Source organism: Chenopodium album, chromosome 5 (genome assembly GCF_948465745.1).
Source record: "Chenopodium album chromosome 5, dcCheAlbu1.1, whole genome shotgun sequence".
Classification (NCBI taxonomy): domain Eukaryota; kingdom Viridiplantae; phylum Streptophyta; class Magnoliopsida; order Caryophyllales; family Amaranthaceae; genus Chenopodium; species Chenopodium album.
In genome coordinates this window covers 28,610,731-28,627,596 of record NC_137838.1, presented here as the reverse complement: position 1 = coordinate 28,627,596, position 16,866 = coordinate 28,610,731, and the positions used below count along the sequence as shown (strand labels likewise).

General features: G+C 36.6%; 1 non-coding gene across 1 annotated transcript; it reads right to left on the bottom strand.

The window, feature by feature from the left end:
* Nucleotides 1-904: 904 nt before the first annotated feature.
* Nucleotides 905-1,010, bottom strand: LOC145633373 (small nucleolar RNA R71). Its single transcript, XR_014112703.1, has one exon. It is a non-coding gene; the product is annotated as a small nucleolar RNA R71 (small nucleolar RNA).
* Between the last annotated feature and the right edge of the window lie 15,856 nt (nt 1,011-16,866).

The window sequence follows — 16,866 nt, the reverse complement described above, 5'->3', positions numbered from 1 at the left end:
TTGAATTAGCGTGCTTCCCTAGTGGCTCGACCCTTTACTTGCTACTAACTAGCTTAGTGTAGGTTTAGGCTTTATAAATTGTTAATTTGATTAGGGTGGTAGTTTAACGACCTATTCTAGCCCGATCAAATTTTGGCGCCGTTGCCGGGGAAGCGGCTTGTTTAGCGAATATTATTGCTTTAGTTAGAGTCATTTTGCTTTCTTTTCTTTTTGTTTATTTTCTTTTATCATCCTTGTCATTGCTAATTATTTGCTTAGCTTTGGTGAATGCTTAGGAGGTCTCAAGGAGCTTAGCTTTGGTGAATCCTTGTCATTGCTAATTATTTGCTTTGGTGAATCCTTGTCATTGCTAATTATTTGCTTAGCTTTGGTGAATGCTTAGCACCCTCACATCAAATTGACCACGAAACCAACCGAACCTTGAGACAAGTCCGTAGGATTTATCAAGACGAGGGAAGAGGTTTTGGTGATATAGTTGATAGTGAGAGTGATACTTACTCTTCAAGTTTACCACGCAAATCAATGGCGGGACAAGAGAATGATGTCTTGTTTCGTGAGTTCGGAAATCCGGAGGACTATGAGCTCACGAGAGGGATTTTGCTACCCGTCACGGAAACCAAGTTCTCAATCCATCAACAATATACTCGAATGGTCCAATCGGAGCAATTTTCCGGAAGTGCAAGTGAGGACCCTATTGAACATTTTGACCGATTCCTTGAATTGTGCGCAATGATGCAAACCAGTGAAGTGAGTCAAGACTACATTCGTATGCACCTTTTCCGGCAATCTCTCACCGGATGAGCAAAGAAATGGCTAAAGCAAGTAAAGCCTAACTCTTTCACAACATGGAGGGAGGTTGTAAAGGCGTTCTTGAAGCGCTTTATCTCTGAAGAGAAAACCACAAAAAATGAGAAGGAAAATTGCATCATTTGAGCAAGAGGCCGATGAAAGTCTTGGTGAAGCATGGGAGAGATTCAAAGAGTTGGTGCAAGCATGTCCCTACCATGAGTACAATCAAGGGTTGCTCATGCGGTTTTTCTACGACGGATTGGAGCCCATGTCAAGAGCCAATTTGGATGCGGGGTTTTGGTGGCCAATTAATCAAAATCCCTCAAAATCAAGTTGAAGCCACAATAGAAGAGGTAGCAAAGAATTACTCTTGGGGGGCCAAAGAAGAAATTCCTCAAAGAGAGGTGGTTTAAGCCCCGAACATGTAGCGGCATACAACACAAGGCAGGAGGGATTTAAAGGAAGCGGCGGTGGAGTAGCTTGGAGACAACCACCACCCGGGTTTGTACCTCAACCTCAACAATGGAACCAATAAGATCAACCTTCCTATAACTCCAACCCTCAATATCAAAATCCACCTTTAGCTCAACCCCAAAACCTAAGAGGAAGCTATCCAAGGAACAACCAATACAACAATCAAACCCAAGCACCTCAAAGAAACCATCAAGAACAAGCACCTCAAGCGGAACTAACTCAAACTCAACTCCTCCAAGCCATGCATGCGCAAATGCAATCTTTTGGGCAACCAATGCAAGAGATAAGAGCCCACAACAAGATGGTTGATTCACAACTAGCTCAATTGGCCGAGAGAACTCCTTTCAATTCACCATCCACTCTACCCAGACAACCACAACCTAACCCATCTCACAATCCAAAACCCGATACATGCAAGGCGATGACATTGAGGTCGGGAACTTCCTATAAAGGACCAAATGAAGGGGATAGTGAGGGAAAGAAGGGAGGATAGGAGAGTGTGAATGAAAACAAGGGAGGTGAGAAAGAAAAAGGTGATGAGATAGAAGGAGGTTTGGAGAAGAAGAATATAGACAATGAGAAGACAACTTCAATTCCTAGTGAGGCTAGGAATCTTGATGTACCGATTCCTTTTCCCGGTCGGCTTGCGGAGAGGAAGTTGAATGAAAAATTCACAAAATTTCTTAGTGTCATGAATAATTTGCATATCAACCTCCCTTTTCTTGAAGTTGTGACACAAATGCCATCTTATTCCAAGTTCCTCAAAGATATTCTCACCAACAAGAGGAAGCTCAATGATGATCTTATCACCCTTCCACATCAGGGAAGTTTCACTTTGCCGGTGAAAATTGGGAACATGGAAGCTAGGGGCGCCTTAGCTGATCTTGGAGCAAGTGTTAGTTTAATCCTTCTATCCATTGCTCAAAAACTCAATATTTAGATGATCCCTACAAGGAAGAAAATTCAATTGGCCAATCGATCGGTGAAATTACCTTGTGGAGAGCTTGAGGATGTTCTAATTCAAGTGGGACACATCTACGTGCCTTGTGACTTTGTAGTGATGGATATGGAGGAAGATGTTAACACTCCTTTGATTTTGGGACGTGAAGCTCTTAAAACTTTGGGGGCGGTCATCAATTGCAAGAACAACACCATCACTTGTGAAGTGGCCGATGAAAAAATTGTTTTTGAATTTTCGAAGTTGCTCAAGACCCCCATGGTTGAAAAATGCTATAGAGTTGATGTTGTGAATGAAGAGCTAGATCGTTTGGGGAGGGTCGTGATGAGGCCTCAAGATCCAATGATTGAATCCCTTACATGCAAAGAAGAGTTCCACTCTCAAGAGGCTAAAGAATTTGTCATGGCAATGGAGGAATCCTCAAAGGAGGAAGTTGAACAACAAATTGAGGTCGACCTTGAGTCCAAGGAGGAGAAATTGAAGGAGTGTTCTAAGCCTCCTCCCAAGGTAGAACTCAAACCCCTTCCCCCTTCTTTGAAATATGCTTTTCTTGATAAGAAGGGAAAATACCCTATTATTGTCAATGCTACCCTAGATGGACTTAATTTGGAAAAACTTCTTGATTTTTTAAGGAAATATAGGGATGTGATAGGGTATAGCATTGATGATATTAAAGGTATTAACCCTTCTTTATGCATGCATCGTATTCATCTTGAAGATGATCATTCCACCTCCATTGAACCTCAAAGAAGGTTGAACCCCCACCTTCAAGAGGTTGTGAAGAAAGAAATTTTAAAACTACGTGAGGCGAGCATCGTCTATGCTATCTCCGATAGAAAATGGGTTAGCCCGGTTCATGTGGTTCCAAAGAAGGGTGGAATGACCATAATCAAGGATGAAAAGGGAGAGGAAATCTCCACCCGGACAGTGACCGGTTGGAGAATGTGCATTGATTATAGGAGATTGAACAAAAACACCAAGAAAGATCATTTTCCTCTCCCTTTCATGGACCAAATGCTTGAAAGGCTTTCTAACCATGCTTTCTTTTGTTTCTTGGATGGGTAATCCGGATTTTTCCAAATCCCTATCCATCCAAGTGATCAAGAGAAAACTACTTTCACATGTCCATATGGGACATTTGCATACCGAAGAATGCCATTCGGATTATGCAATGCTCCCTCTACTTTTCAAAGATGCATGACTTCAATTTTCTCTGAGATGCTTGAAAAAGAAATTGAGGTTTTCATGGATGATTTTAGTGTTGGTGGCTCGTCTTTTGACACTTGTCTTTTTAACCTTGAAAAAGTTTTGAAAAGGTGTCAAGAGACGAGTTTGGTTTTAAATTGGGAAAAGTGCCATTTTATGGTTAAGGAGGGCATTGTCCTCGGCCATAAGGTTTCAAAAAATGGCATTAAAGTAGATCCGTCCAAGGTTTTGGTGATTGAAAAGTTGCCCCCTCCTACTTCCATCACGGGGGTACGGGCTTTTCTTGGGCATGTTGGTTTTTACCGGAGGTTTATTAAAGATTTTTCTTCAATCGCCACACCCTTGACCGAACTACTTAAAAAAGAGGTTGTTTTTTACTTTAATGAGGCTTGCCCTGAGGCGTTTCGTAAGCTCAAGGAAGCTCTCATTTCTTCTCTCGTTGTGCAAGCTCCGGATTTGAGCTTGCCTTTTGAGCTAATGTGCGATGCTAGTGACTTTGCAGTAGGTGTCGTTCTTGGTCAAAAGAAACAAGGAAAATTATGTGTCATCTACTACGCAAGTCGGAATCTAGATGAGGCTCAAAGCAATTACACAACAACGAAGAAAGAGATGTTAGCGGTAGTGTTTACATTCGATAAGTTTCGATCCTATCTCATATGCTCAAAAGTTATCGTGTACACGGATCACATCACGGTGCGGTATCTCATGACCAAGAAAGAAGCAAAGCCTCGCTTGATCCGTTGGGTTCTCTCTCTCCAAGACTTTCACATGGAAATGAGAGACAAGAAGGGAGCGGAGAACTATGTAGCGGATCATTTGTCTAGGCTACCATTTGAGAATAAGGAGGATGTACCGATTAATGATGAGATAGGATTCGAGGCTCTCATGGCTTTGGTATCAACTTCTACCCCTTGGTACGCGGATATAGCCAACTATCTTGCGTGTGGAGTCGTTCCCCCGGATTACTCTTCTCAACAAAAGAAGAAGTTTTTCAAGGAGGTGAGAAAATACTTTTGGAATGACCCATACCTATTCAAGCAATGTGGAGATGGCCTTTATCGGAAGTGCGTTCCAGATCATGAAATTCAAGGTGTTCATGAGCATTGCCGCTCACTACCATGTGGAGGACATGGTGGTGTTGACAAAACAGTGGCAAAAATCTCTCAATCCTTATTGTGGTTGCCGATAATGCATAAAGACGCCCACCAATTCGTTGCACAATGTGATAGATGTCAAAGGAGCGGAAGCATTACCAAGAGGGATGAAATGCCCTAACAAATTATTCTAGAAGTGAAACCCTTTGATGTTTGGGGGGTAGATTTCATGGGACCTTTCGTTTCTTCTTGTGGGTATCTATATATCTTTGTAGCGGTCGATTATGTGACAAAATGTATTGAAGCCATACCCTCACCTACCAATGACCACAAGGTTGTGCTTAAGCTCCTAAAGAAGATCATCTTTCCTAGGTTTGGAGTTCCGAGGGTGCTAATTAGTGATGGAGGCTTCCATTTCGCCAAAAAGCAATTTGAAGCTCTTCTCAAGAGATATGGCGTTCATCACAAGGTCGGATTACCTTACCACCCTCAAATTCAAGGACAAGTGGAGGTCTCGAATCGTGAAATCAAAAATCTTTCTGAAAGGATGGTGAACAAATCAAGGAAAGATTAGTCTCTCAAACTTGATTACACGCTATGGGCTCTTAGGACGGCGTACAAGACTCCAATCGGCACAACCCCTTATAGGCTGGTCTATGTCAAGGCTTGTCACTTGCTGGTTGAATTGGAATACAAGGCTTGGTGGGCTATCAAGGAGCTTAATATGGATTTGTCTTTGGCCGGTGAGAAGAGATTGTTGAAGCTCAATGAACCTGAAGAGCTTAGGGATGATGCGTATGAGAGCTCAAGAATGTATAAGGAGAAGACTAAGAAATGGCATGACCAACATATTCGAAACAAGAGCTTTAAGGTTGGAGATAAAGTCTTGCTTTTCAACTCAAGGCTTCGCTTGTTTCCGGGTAAACTCATGTCTAAGTGGTCGGGGCCTTTTGTGGTATTGAAGACTACTCCTTATAGTTCTTTTGAGTTAGATGCGGATGGGAACAAGTTCATGGTCAATGGTTCTTGTTTGAAGCATTACTTTTGAAAAGAAGAAGTTGGTGTGATCGAGTGTCTAAGGCTTGACCCTTTGGGTCCTAAGCCACCCCCTTGAATGAATTTTCCTCATGGTCAAGCCAATGACCTTATAAAGAAGCGCTTCCGGGAGGCAACCCGAGTTTCTAACCCTTTTCTACTTTCTTCTTTTCTTGTTGCTTTTATTTTTCGATCTACAATTTTGGATTGTTGGGATTTATGAGTTTTGATTGTGTTTGGAATTTTGATATGCTTTGAATCTAGCGTGATGGTATGGTAATTAGATGTTTGTTAAGGACAATTTTACTTGTGCAATTTTTTTTAAGGGAGTTTGGGCGAACCACTTTATGTTCGGCCACTGCAGCGTTTTCAAGGACTTATGGCAACATTCTGCCAAGAACTCAATTTTGCATTCTGGCAGAAGGTTCGACCGAGCCTAATGATGGTTCGACCGAACTTGTACTGTAGTTCGGCCGAACTGTCCTGGGTTCGGTCACTCCTCAATTTTTGAAAAATTTCAGCAACATTCTGCCAAAATTTGCAAAAATGAAGTTTCAGCATAGGTTCGACCGAACCCTAGGGAGGTTCGACCGAACATGCTTTGTAGTTCGACCGAACTCTATCCAGGTTCGGTCACTCCTCTATCTTCGCAAATTTGCTGGAACTTCCTGCCTGGATTTTAGAAAAATGAATTTTTGGCCATGGTTTGACCGAACCAATGGTGAGTTCAACCGAACTGTCACTGTGGTTCGACCGAACATACCCTTGGTTCGGCCGAACCTTTCTTCAGATTTGAAAAAAAATTGCTGCTGCCATAATTTTTATGTTGCTGAAAATTTTCGTGACCCTTCATTCCCATTTTCGTCACCTACCCCTTTCTCCTCCTTCTCACTCTAAACCTCCATTACAACCCCTCTTATAACCTCAAATCTCCATCAAAATCACTCCAATCTTCACTTTTTCTCACTTATTTTCCATCCTCCACTCAATTTCTACAATCTCCACAAAAAATTCCTTACAAAAAACCCCATTTTTTTCATTTTCCCCAATTTCAAGGGTTTGGGTGTTTTGGTGTTTTTGGGTTTCTACTTGCTTCCAATCAATTGTGGTATGGTTTTCATAGCTTTTGCAAGTTTATTTCTTCAATTTCTCATAGTTTTACCATGTTTTACATGTTTAAGTATGAATTTTGGTATTCTTGAAATTGATAGTAATAACTTGATTGATTCATGTGGTTATTTGGATTTACTTGTTGCAAATGATTGGTTGTTGATAGTAGAACATGTTGTTATGATGATTATGCATGTTTGCCTTGGTTTTTTTTTTTTATTTCAATATCTTTGCTTAAGAATGTTGATTTCATACTAGGGTGTTCATGTTACCATTTTATGATTGAGAAATTCATGAATTGGATGTTGTTAGAGATTGTTATTAATTGTTTTGGTTTGTTTTTGATGGTTTGATGAATGGATATCATGAAAATTAGGGGACGTCATGCCAAATTTCACCTAGACTTTGTTAGGACTCATATAGGAATGACATAGGAATTCTTATTCAAGTCTTGGTTCAAATGTATTCATGCATGCCTTGAATTGTATACTCTCATGCATACACTTTTACCTTGGCTAGCTACTTGGCTTCTTATGTCATTTCTTATCAATTTGTTCTAATGATATGCTCTTGGTGAATTTGTGGAATCAAAATTTTTGGCAAAGGCAAAGGAAATTCAAAGAGGAAGAGAGTTGGAGAATCTTCAGGACCACAATTCGCACCTCCTCCCGGCATCAATGATCATGGGATTGTTGCTTCGGACGAGCAATTTTGGCCTATCTATGAGTCACTCATCAAGCGTCCAATCCGTTCTACAAGATTCTTTTGCCCCCAAACTTTGAGGAAGCTAAGTATTTTGGATGAGGTGGTCAGGTTAACTCAAAACTTTGGATGGGGTGACTTCATTCACCTCCACGCTTACACTTACGACCGTGTAACTTTGGAATTCCTTGCCTCTCTTCACAAGGAAGTCTTTGAGCCGGAGGATGTTGATGAGGATCCTCAACTTATGATTCACTTTAGAATGTTCAACGAGGATCACTCTTTAACGGAAAGTGAGCTAAATGAAATATTCTTTAGGAATGCCACCGGACTTGATCACCCATCGAAATGACCTCCACTCATTGCATACCTTACAACGAGCAAAAGTGGTGGAGGAGTATTACCAACAAGGATAGGTTTCAAACTAATGCCTCAAAGGTCAACAATATCATTCACATAGCCTTCAGGTATTTTGTACGGCTTCTCCAGTTTGCCGTGTTCTTCAAAGAAAACCTCGGCTCCATGGTAAAAGATGAGGTTGCTTGCCTATTATTGGCCGATAACCCTCAGCGGCTCAAATTTCAATGCTCCTCCACCTTCATCCAACGGCTGTTGGATACTAGGGATAACCGTCTCGAAGATGAGATCCTTATGGGTGGCATGATTACTATCATTGCTCTTTCTTTGAAGAATGGAGCATACAAAGATCAAATTGAATTGCTCCCACCCGTGCACCAAACCCGAGAAGAGCTCACCGATGAGTTCCCTCCCTATTCTCTTTCCTTAAGTGCCCTCCGTCACAACCGCTTCCTCAACTTCACCACTAGCAAGCGTCGATTCATCCTCTTGGTCGATAGGGAGATCGAATGGTGTGTCCTCCCGGACCCACACCTTACTACGGTGGACCACTCCGCTCCTCTCAAATGGAAGATCCCTCAGAAAAACATCCCCAATGAGTTGAGATGAACTAGAGCCCGGGGTGGAGTTCCTCAACCTCAGTCGGTCCTCCGTGAGGAGCAAACCATTCCCCCCCTTAGCGGGGGAGGTGAGGCATCTTCCTCTTCTTCCATTCCTCCTTTTGATCTAAGTGCCCTTCGTAGTACCCTCGATGATATCCGTCGAGACAATCAAGCTTCCATTGAACAATGGGGGTACTATGCGAGGGCAAATTATGACAATCTTGTGCAAGCGGGCATTCAAGCGCCCTATGTTAACTACCCTTACCACTCTCTTCAAGAGGGTCCGGTCAATCATTGGGGGCCCTATGACCCTCAAAACCCCATCCCCCCTTGCTACGCCTATTGGGAAGGTCCCATCGACCCTACCCAACGCGTTGGCACCCCTTCATACGACCCCTATCGTCTGGGTGGGTGTAATCCGGCTTATGACCCGGCATCCACATCTACCCCTACTCCTTTTGATGGAAGTTGGGGTGACAAAGGGTGGCCTTATGAGCACTTCAACCAACCCTTCCACCCTTTCATGGACACTCCCGGGTTTGATCCTGCTAACCCCCCCTCAACCTAGGGGGCGCGGAGATGATAACCCGTGATGAGGGTTCCCTTCCCTCCCCCCCCCCGGTCTTCTAACCTGTAACTTTTGCTCGGGACGAGCAAAAGAATAGTGTGGGGGAGGATGTCCTTTTGGTAGGTTGAAGTGTACATAGGAGGGTAGAGTGGTAGGGTAGTAGCTTGCACATAAGGAGGATAGTGGCCTTGTTATTGTTGATGGCGTTGTGATGGTGATGTTGTGATGATGATGTGACGGTGATGTGATGAGATGGTGATGTTGTGATTATGATGATGTGGTGATGTGATGGTGATGCTGATGATGTTTTATGATTATTTTTGCTGATTTAACTTATTTCCCCTTTCTTGATTTAACCATATCACAAACCTAGCAGCCTATGTTTAACCAACCCTTGTAGTTAGTGAAGCACGGCTTGTGAGGTTCGAGTTTGATAATGTTGATTTTGTGCAATTTGGTTCAAATATGGTCTTGAAGGGGTATTCGTGAAAAGAGTATGCAAAAGGTTTGGCAAGGAGGTTGAAACTCATAAAAAAAAAATAATTTAAAAAAAAAAAAAAAAAAAATTATATATATATATATATATATATACACAATAAGTGAACTAAATAAAAAGGGATGAAGTAATGTTTTGTGATTTGTTTGAAAGGTTGTAAGTTTGAGACTCTGTTCAATTCTTAGGATGTTCTTGAGAGATGGCCACTCTTATGCTTCACTTAGGATTTGCCACCAAAATTTTCAAATTTATTCCCAACCTTGATCCCTAGCCATAACATTACAACCCTAGTTAAGACCCTTGGACTTTCGGGGGGGGCGTGGTCAAAGAACGGTGGAGGGAGATAGATTTCAACCCTATGGAGAGACTGTGCATAGTTGAGAAGTCGAGATAACCTTATAAATCCACATAAAAATTTCTTTTTCCGGTTCCCTCGAGGAATCATGAGGAGCTAACTTGGGGATGATTTGAAGCTAGTGGAGAGAACGCGGACTGTCTTGGTTGGGGCTAGGGCGGAGGATGAAATCATTAGTTCTCTACGTTTAGCTTAGGTTTTTCTCCTTCAACCATGAGCATCTTAGAACGGGTTCCCCCTCTTTGAGTTGAGAAAAGTAAGCATTCTTTGTTACATGTCCCTATGTTGGAGTCCAGTTGGAGCATTTCCCATCGTGAAACTTGATTGATTTTCTTAACCCTTGTCATATTATGCTTTTTGTGTGTGTTGTCTTTTTGTTTTAGTATTCCTTGCTTGAGGACAAGCAAAAGGCAAGTGTGGGGGATTTTGATGAGTGGCATTTATGCCACTCTTTTATCCTTTTTCTCTAAGGATTCTCCCCTCATTTGCACTTGTTTGGCCCTTTTTCTAAGCATTTTTACTTAGCTTTGCTTCCTTTTTTCTTTCTTCTTTATCTTCCCTTTTCTTAGTCTTCTCGCTTTGTTTTTATTGTGATTTTCATGCTTATGCTTTGCAGGAACCATCGGGATTTTCAAGAGGAGGATGCTAAGCTTAAGGGAAGCTGGAGGAAGTATGATTCAGAAAAAGGTTCGGCCGAACCTCCTGAAGGTGTGGCCAAACCAAGGTGTGGCCGAACCTGCTCAGGGGTTCGGCCGAACGTCGAGGCAGGGACATGATGAAATTTGGCAATTTTGCAGAAGTGGTCGAACCACAGAAGTTCGACCAGACCAGGATCAGGGAGGTTCGACCGAACCTACCCAGGGTTCGGCCGAACCTACCCTGTGGTCCGGCCGAACCTTCCCACTGTTCGGTCGGACCATCTCTTTTATTCCAGCTGCTTTGTACGGTTTATTTTAGGCGGTTATTTAGAACGTTTTTATGTAATGGTAGGGGATTATCTCATTATCTTAGACAATTAACTCTAATTTCAGAGAGAGGTATCGTAGTATTGCTCAAGTTATCTCATTGTATGCAACTTTGGTTCAAGCTTTCCCTTCAATCAATCAATCAAGCAACTATCCAAGTTTTAATCTTTCTTCAATCCTTTCTTTAGTAATCTCTTCTCCTTTCCTTTAATATTATTTATTTGTTTTATTGTTACTTATTTTTGTCTATCTTATTAGTTTATCTAGTTATTATTGATTTCATATATTTCAATCATGTTTTGTTTTGAGTTTCTTGTGTTTATTTCTAGTTTTGATATTATGTTTAATCTCCCTTCTCTAGGCTAAACTCTTAGCTAGGGGAAGGGGGTGGAAGATATGTATTGAATGATGGATGAATGATGATAGTTGGATTGATTACATGCCTTAAATTGATGAAAGATGATTTTTAATGACTTGGGATTTTTAATGACTTGGGATTATTGTTACACATTCAAACAAATCTTGTTGAATCAAATGAAAGTTAACACATTTAAACATAGATTTTTAAATCAAATAAAGGTGAAACACATTCAAACACAACTTTTAGAATCAAATAAAAGTAAAATTTATTCAACGTAGCAAATTAAATCAAATAAATTTCAAATACACTCAAACAAAGCCTTTTGAATCAGTTCAAAGTCATATGCATTCAAAGAAGCTAATTGAAATGAATGAAAGTCGAACACATTCAGACTAAGATTTTTGAATCAATTAAAAGTCAAACACATTCAAACAAAGCTTTTTAAATCAAACGAAAGTCAAACACAATTGAACATAGCTTTTGCTGAGACAGTTTACAGCATCTGGATTCAAAGAAACTCGGTTGTTTTTAATGGAGTCTGTAAACCTGCTGAAATTGCTATCCGAGATATTGTCTTTAATATGGCTTGCAGGTGTTCTGAGTCAGACTGTGCTTTACTTGTTAGCTAGTGTCTGTCTGCTGTTGTTTTGGTGTTTAGCCTGTTTGTTCAGTCCTGCTGTTGGTTTAGCTGAGTCTGGAAAGGGCTCTTGTTCTGTTGCTGTCTTGTCCCCAGCTCCCTCTCTTCCTTTTTCTGTTTGGGGACAGGCTCTGGTCTTGCTTCTAAGGTGAACCCTTCCTAGAAGGTGGCACCTTAGTTGCAGGACCTGTTTTGGAGTTTGATGCCTGTTTCAGGCTTTGTAGGTTGGGGTTTGCAACTTAGCTTTTTGTAAGTTGCTTTCTTGTGCTATTTTGGTAATAAAATTTTATTTACCAAAAAAAAAAAAAAACAAAAAAGTCAAACACAATCAAACAAAGCTTTTTAAATCAAATGAAAGTCAAACACATTGAAACACAGCTTTTTTAATCGAACTGATGTCAAATGCATTCAACGAAGCTAATTAATTCAAATAAAAGTCAAACACATTCAACCAAAGCCTTTTGAATCGAATGAAAGTCATATGCATTCAAAGAAGCTAATTGAATCAAATGAAAGTCGAACAAATTCAAACAAAGCTTTTTGAATCAAATGAAAGTCAAACATATTCAAACAAAGCTTTTTGAATCAAATGAAAGTCAAATTCATTCAAAAAAGCTTTTTGAATCGAATGAAAGTCAAACATATTCAGACAAAGCTTTTTGAATCGAATGAAGGTTAAATGCATTAAACGAAGCTAATTAATCAAATAAAAGTTAAATACCTTCAAACAAAGCCTTTTGAAAAACATGAAAGTTAAACACATTTAAACAAAGTTTATTCAGTCAAATGAAAGTCAAACACATTCAAACAATTTGAATCTAATGAAGGTAAAAAAACATTCAAATATAGCTTTTTGAATCGAATGAAAGTCAAATGCATTTAAACAAGATAATTGAATGAAATGACAGCTCAAAATAATAAAATAAAGCCTTTTGAATTAAATGAAAGTCAAACACATTCAAACAAAGCTTTTTTAGTCGTATTTAATTTAAATGCATTCAAACAAAGCTTTTTGAATCAAATGAAAGTCAAACATGTTCAAACTTAGTTTTTTTAATGAAATGAAAATCAAACACTATCAAACAAAGCTTTTTGATTTAAGGGAAAATAAACCACCTTTAAACAAAGTTTTATTAATCAAATGAAAATCAAACACATTTTAACAAAGATTTTTGAATCTAATCAAAGTCAAACACATTCAAACAAAGCTTTTTGAATCAAATGAAAGTCAAACACATTCAAACAAAGCTTTTTAAATCGAATGAAAGTTAAATCCATTCACCGAATCTAATTAAATCAAATAAAAGTTAAACACATTCAAACAAAGATTTTGAATCAAATGAAACTCAAACACATAAAAAAAAAGTTTTTTAATAGAATGAAAGTCAAACACATTTAAACAAAGCTTTTGGAATCAAATGAGAGTTAAACACATTCAAACAAAGCTTTTTTAATCGAATGAAAGTGAAACACATTCAAACAAAGCTTTTTCAATCGAATGAAAGTCAAATGCATTTAACGAAGCTAATTGAATCAAATAAAGTCAAACACATTTAAACAAAGATTTTTGAATCACATGAAAGTAAAAAACATTAAAACATGCTTTTTGAATCGAATGAAAGTCAAACACATTCAAACAAAGCATTTAGAATAAAATGATAGTTAAGCACATTCAAACAAAGCTTTTTGTATCATATGAAAGTGAAATGCATTCAATCAAAACTTTTTGAATCAAATAAAAAATAAACACATTTTCTACATAGCTTTTGAATCGAATGAAACTTAAACACATTATTCAAACAAAGCTTTTTGCATCAAATGAAAGTCAAACACATTCAAATAAAGCTTTTTTAATCGAATGAAAGTCAAACACATTGAAAAAAAGGTTTTTGAATTGAATGAAAGTCAAACACATTCAAACAAAGCTTTTTGAATCAAATAAAAGTCAAACACATCCAAACAAAGCTTTTTGAATCCCATGATAGTTAAAAAAAATCTAACTTAGCTTTTTTAATAGAATGAATGTCAATGCATTCAAAGAAAGCTTTTTGAATCAAATAAAAGTCAAACATATTCAAACAAAAATTTTTGAATTAAAAGAAAGTTAAACACATTCAAATAAAGCCTTTTAAATCAGATGAAAGTCAAACGCAATCAAACAAAGCATACTAAATAAAATGAAAGTCAAACACATTCGAACAATTTGAATCTAATGAAAGTAAAAAACATTCAAACAAAGCTTTTTGAATCGAATGAAAGTCATATGCATTCAAAGAAGCTAATTGAATGAAATGAAAGCTTAACACATTAAAATAAAGTGTTTTGAATTAAATAAAAGTAAAAAACATTCAAACAAAGTTCTTGGAGTCGAATTAAATTTAAATGCATTTAAACAAAACTTTTTGAATCAAATGAAAGTCAAACACATTCAGACAAACCTCTTTGAGTCGAATTAAATTTAAATGCATCCAAACAATGTCTTTTTGAATCAAATGAAAGGCAAACATATTTTAACAAAGTTTTTTAAATCAAATGAAAGTCAAACACATTAAAACAAAGCTTTTTGAATTGAAGGAAAATCAAACACATTTAAAAAAGCTTTTTTAATAAAAATGAAAATCAAACACATTTTAACAAAGATTTTTGAATCAAATCAAAGTCAAACACATTCAAACAAAGCTTTTTGAATCAAATGATAGTCAAATACATTCAAACAAAGCTTTTTTAATCGAATGAAAGTTAAATGCATTCACCGAATCTAATTCAATCAAATTAAAGTTAACACATTCAAACAAATATTTTGAATCAAATGAAAGTCAAACACATAAAAACAAAGTTTTTGAATCGAATGAAAGTCAAACACATTTAAACAAAGCTTTTGGAATCAAATGAGAGTTAAACACATTCAAAAAAATCTTTTTCAATCGAATGAAAGTCAAACACATTTAAACAAAGCTTTTTCAATCGAATAAAAGTTAAATACATTCAACGAAGCTAATTGAATTAAATAAAGTCAAACACATTTAAACAAAGATTTTTGAATCAAATGAAAGTAAAACATATTAAAACATGTTTTTTGAATCGAATGAAAGTCAAACATATTCAAACAAAGCTTTTGGAATAAAATGATAGTTAAACACATTCAAACAAAGGTTTTTGAATCGAATGAAAGTGAAATGCATTCAAACAAAGCTTTCTGAATCAAATGAAAAATAAACACATTATTAACATAGCTTTTTGAATCGAATGAAACTCAAACACATTCAAACAAAGCTTTTTGAATCAAATGAAAGTCAAACACATTCAAACAAAGCTTGTTGAATCGAATGAAAGTCAAACACATTCAAACAAAGCTTTTTGAATCAAGTAAAAGTCAAACACATTCAAACAAAGTTTTTTGAATCCAATGATAGTAAAACAGATTCTAACTAAGCTTTTTAAATTGAATGAATGTCAAAGCATTCAAAGAAAGCTTTGTGAATCAAATAAAAGTTAAACACATTCAAATAAAGATTTGAATCAAATGAAAATCAAACACATTAAAACAAAGCTTTTTGAATTAAATGAAAGTCAACCACATTCAAACAAAGCTTTTTTATCAAATGAAAGTCAAACACATTAAAAACAAGCTTTTTTAATCGAATGAAAGTCAAACATATTCAAACAAAGCCTTTTAAATAAGATGAAAGTTAAACGCATTCAAAAAAAGCTTACTTAATCAAATGAAAGTCAAACACATTCAAACAATTTGAATCTAATGAAAGTAAAAAATATTCAAACAAAGCTTTTTAATCTAATGAAAGTCATATGCTTTCAAAGAAGCTAATTGAAAGAAATGAAAGCTAAACACATTAAAATAAAGCGTTTTGAATTAAATAATAGTTAAAAACATTCAAACAAAGTTCTTTGAGTCGAATTAAATTTAAATGCATTTAAACAAAGCTTTTTGAATCAAATAAAAGTCAAACACATTCAGACAAAGCTCTTTGAATCGAATTCAATTTAAATGCATACAAACAAAGGTTTTTGAATAAAATGAAAGTCTAACATATTCAAACAAAGTGTTTTAAATCAAATGAAAGTCAAACACATTAAAACAAAGCTTTTTGAATTGAAGGAAAATCAAACACATTATAAAAAAGCTTTTTTAATCAAATGAAAATCAAAAACATTTTAACAAAGATTTTTGAATCAAATCAAAGTCAAAAACATTCAAACAAAGCTTATTGAATCAAATGAAAGCAAACACATTCAAACAAAGCTTTTTGAATTAAAGGAAAATCAAACACATTTAAACAAAGCTTTTTTAATCAAATGAAAATCAAACACATTTAAACTAAGGTTTTTGAATCAAATCAAAGTCAAATATATTCAAACAAAGCTTTTTGAATCACATGAAAGTCAAACACGTTCAAACAAAGCTTTTTAGATGAAATGAAAGTCAAACACATTCAAACAAATTTTTTTGAATCGAATGAAAGATAAATGCATCAACGAAGCTTAATTAATCAAAGAAATTCATACACATTCAAACAAACCTTTTTAAATTAAATGAAATTCAAACACATTCAAACAAAGCTTTTTCAATCAAATGAAAGTCAAATGCATTCAACGAAGCTAATTGAATCAACTAAAAGTCAAACACATTCAAACAATGATTTATGAATCAAATGAAAGTAAAACACATTAAAACAATGCTTTTAGAATCGAATGAAAGTCAAACACAATCAAACAAAGCTTTTGGAATAAAATGAGAGCTAAACACATTCAAAAAAAACTTTTTGAATTGAATCAAAGTGAAATGCATTCAATCAATACTTTTTGAATCAAATAAAAGATAAACACATTCAAACAAAGCTTTTTAAATAGAATGAAACTCAAACACATTCAAACAAAGCTTTTGAATCAAATGAAATTCAAACACATTCAAATAAAGCTTTTTAAATCAAATGAAAGTAAAACGCATTAAAACAAAGCTTATTGAATCGAATAAAAGTCAAATACATTCAAACAGTTTGAATCTAATGAAAGTCAAAAACATTCAAACAAAGCTTTTTGAATCAAATGAAAGTTATGTGCATTCAAAGAAGCTATTTGAATCAAATAAATTTCAAACACACTCATATAAAGCCTTTTAAATCAGATTAAGGTCATATG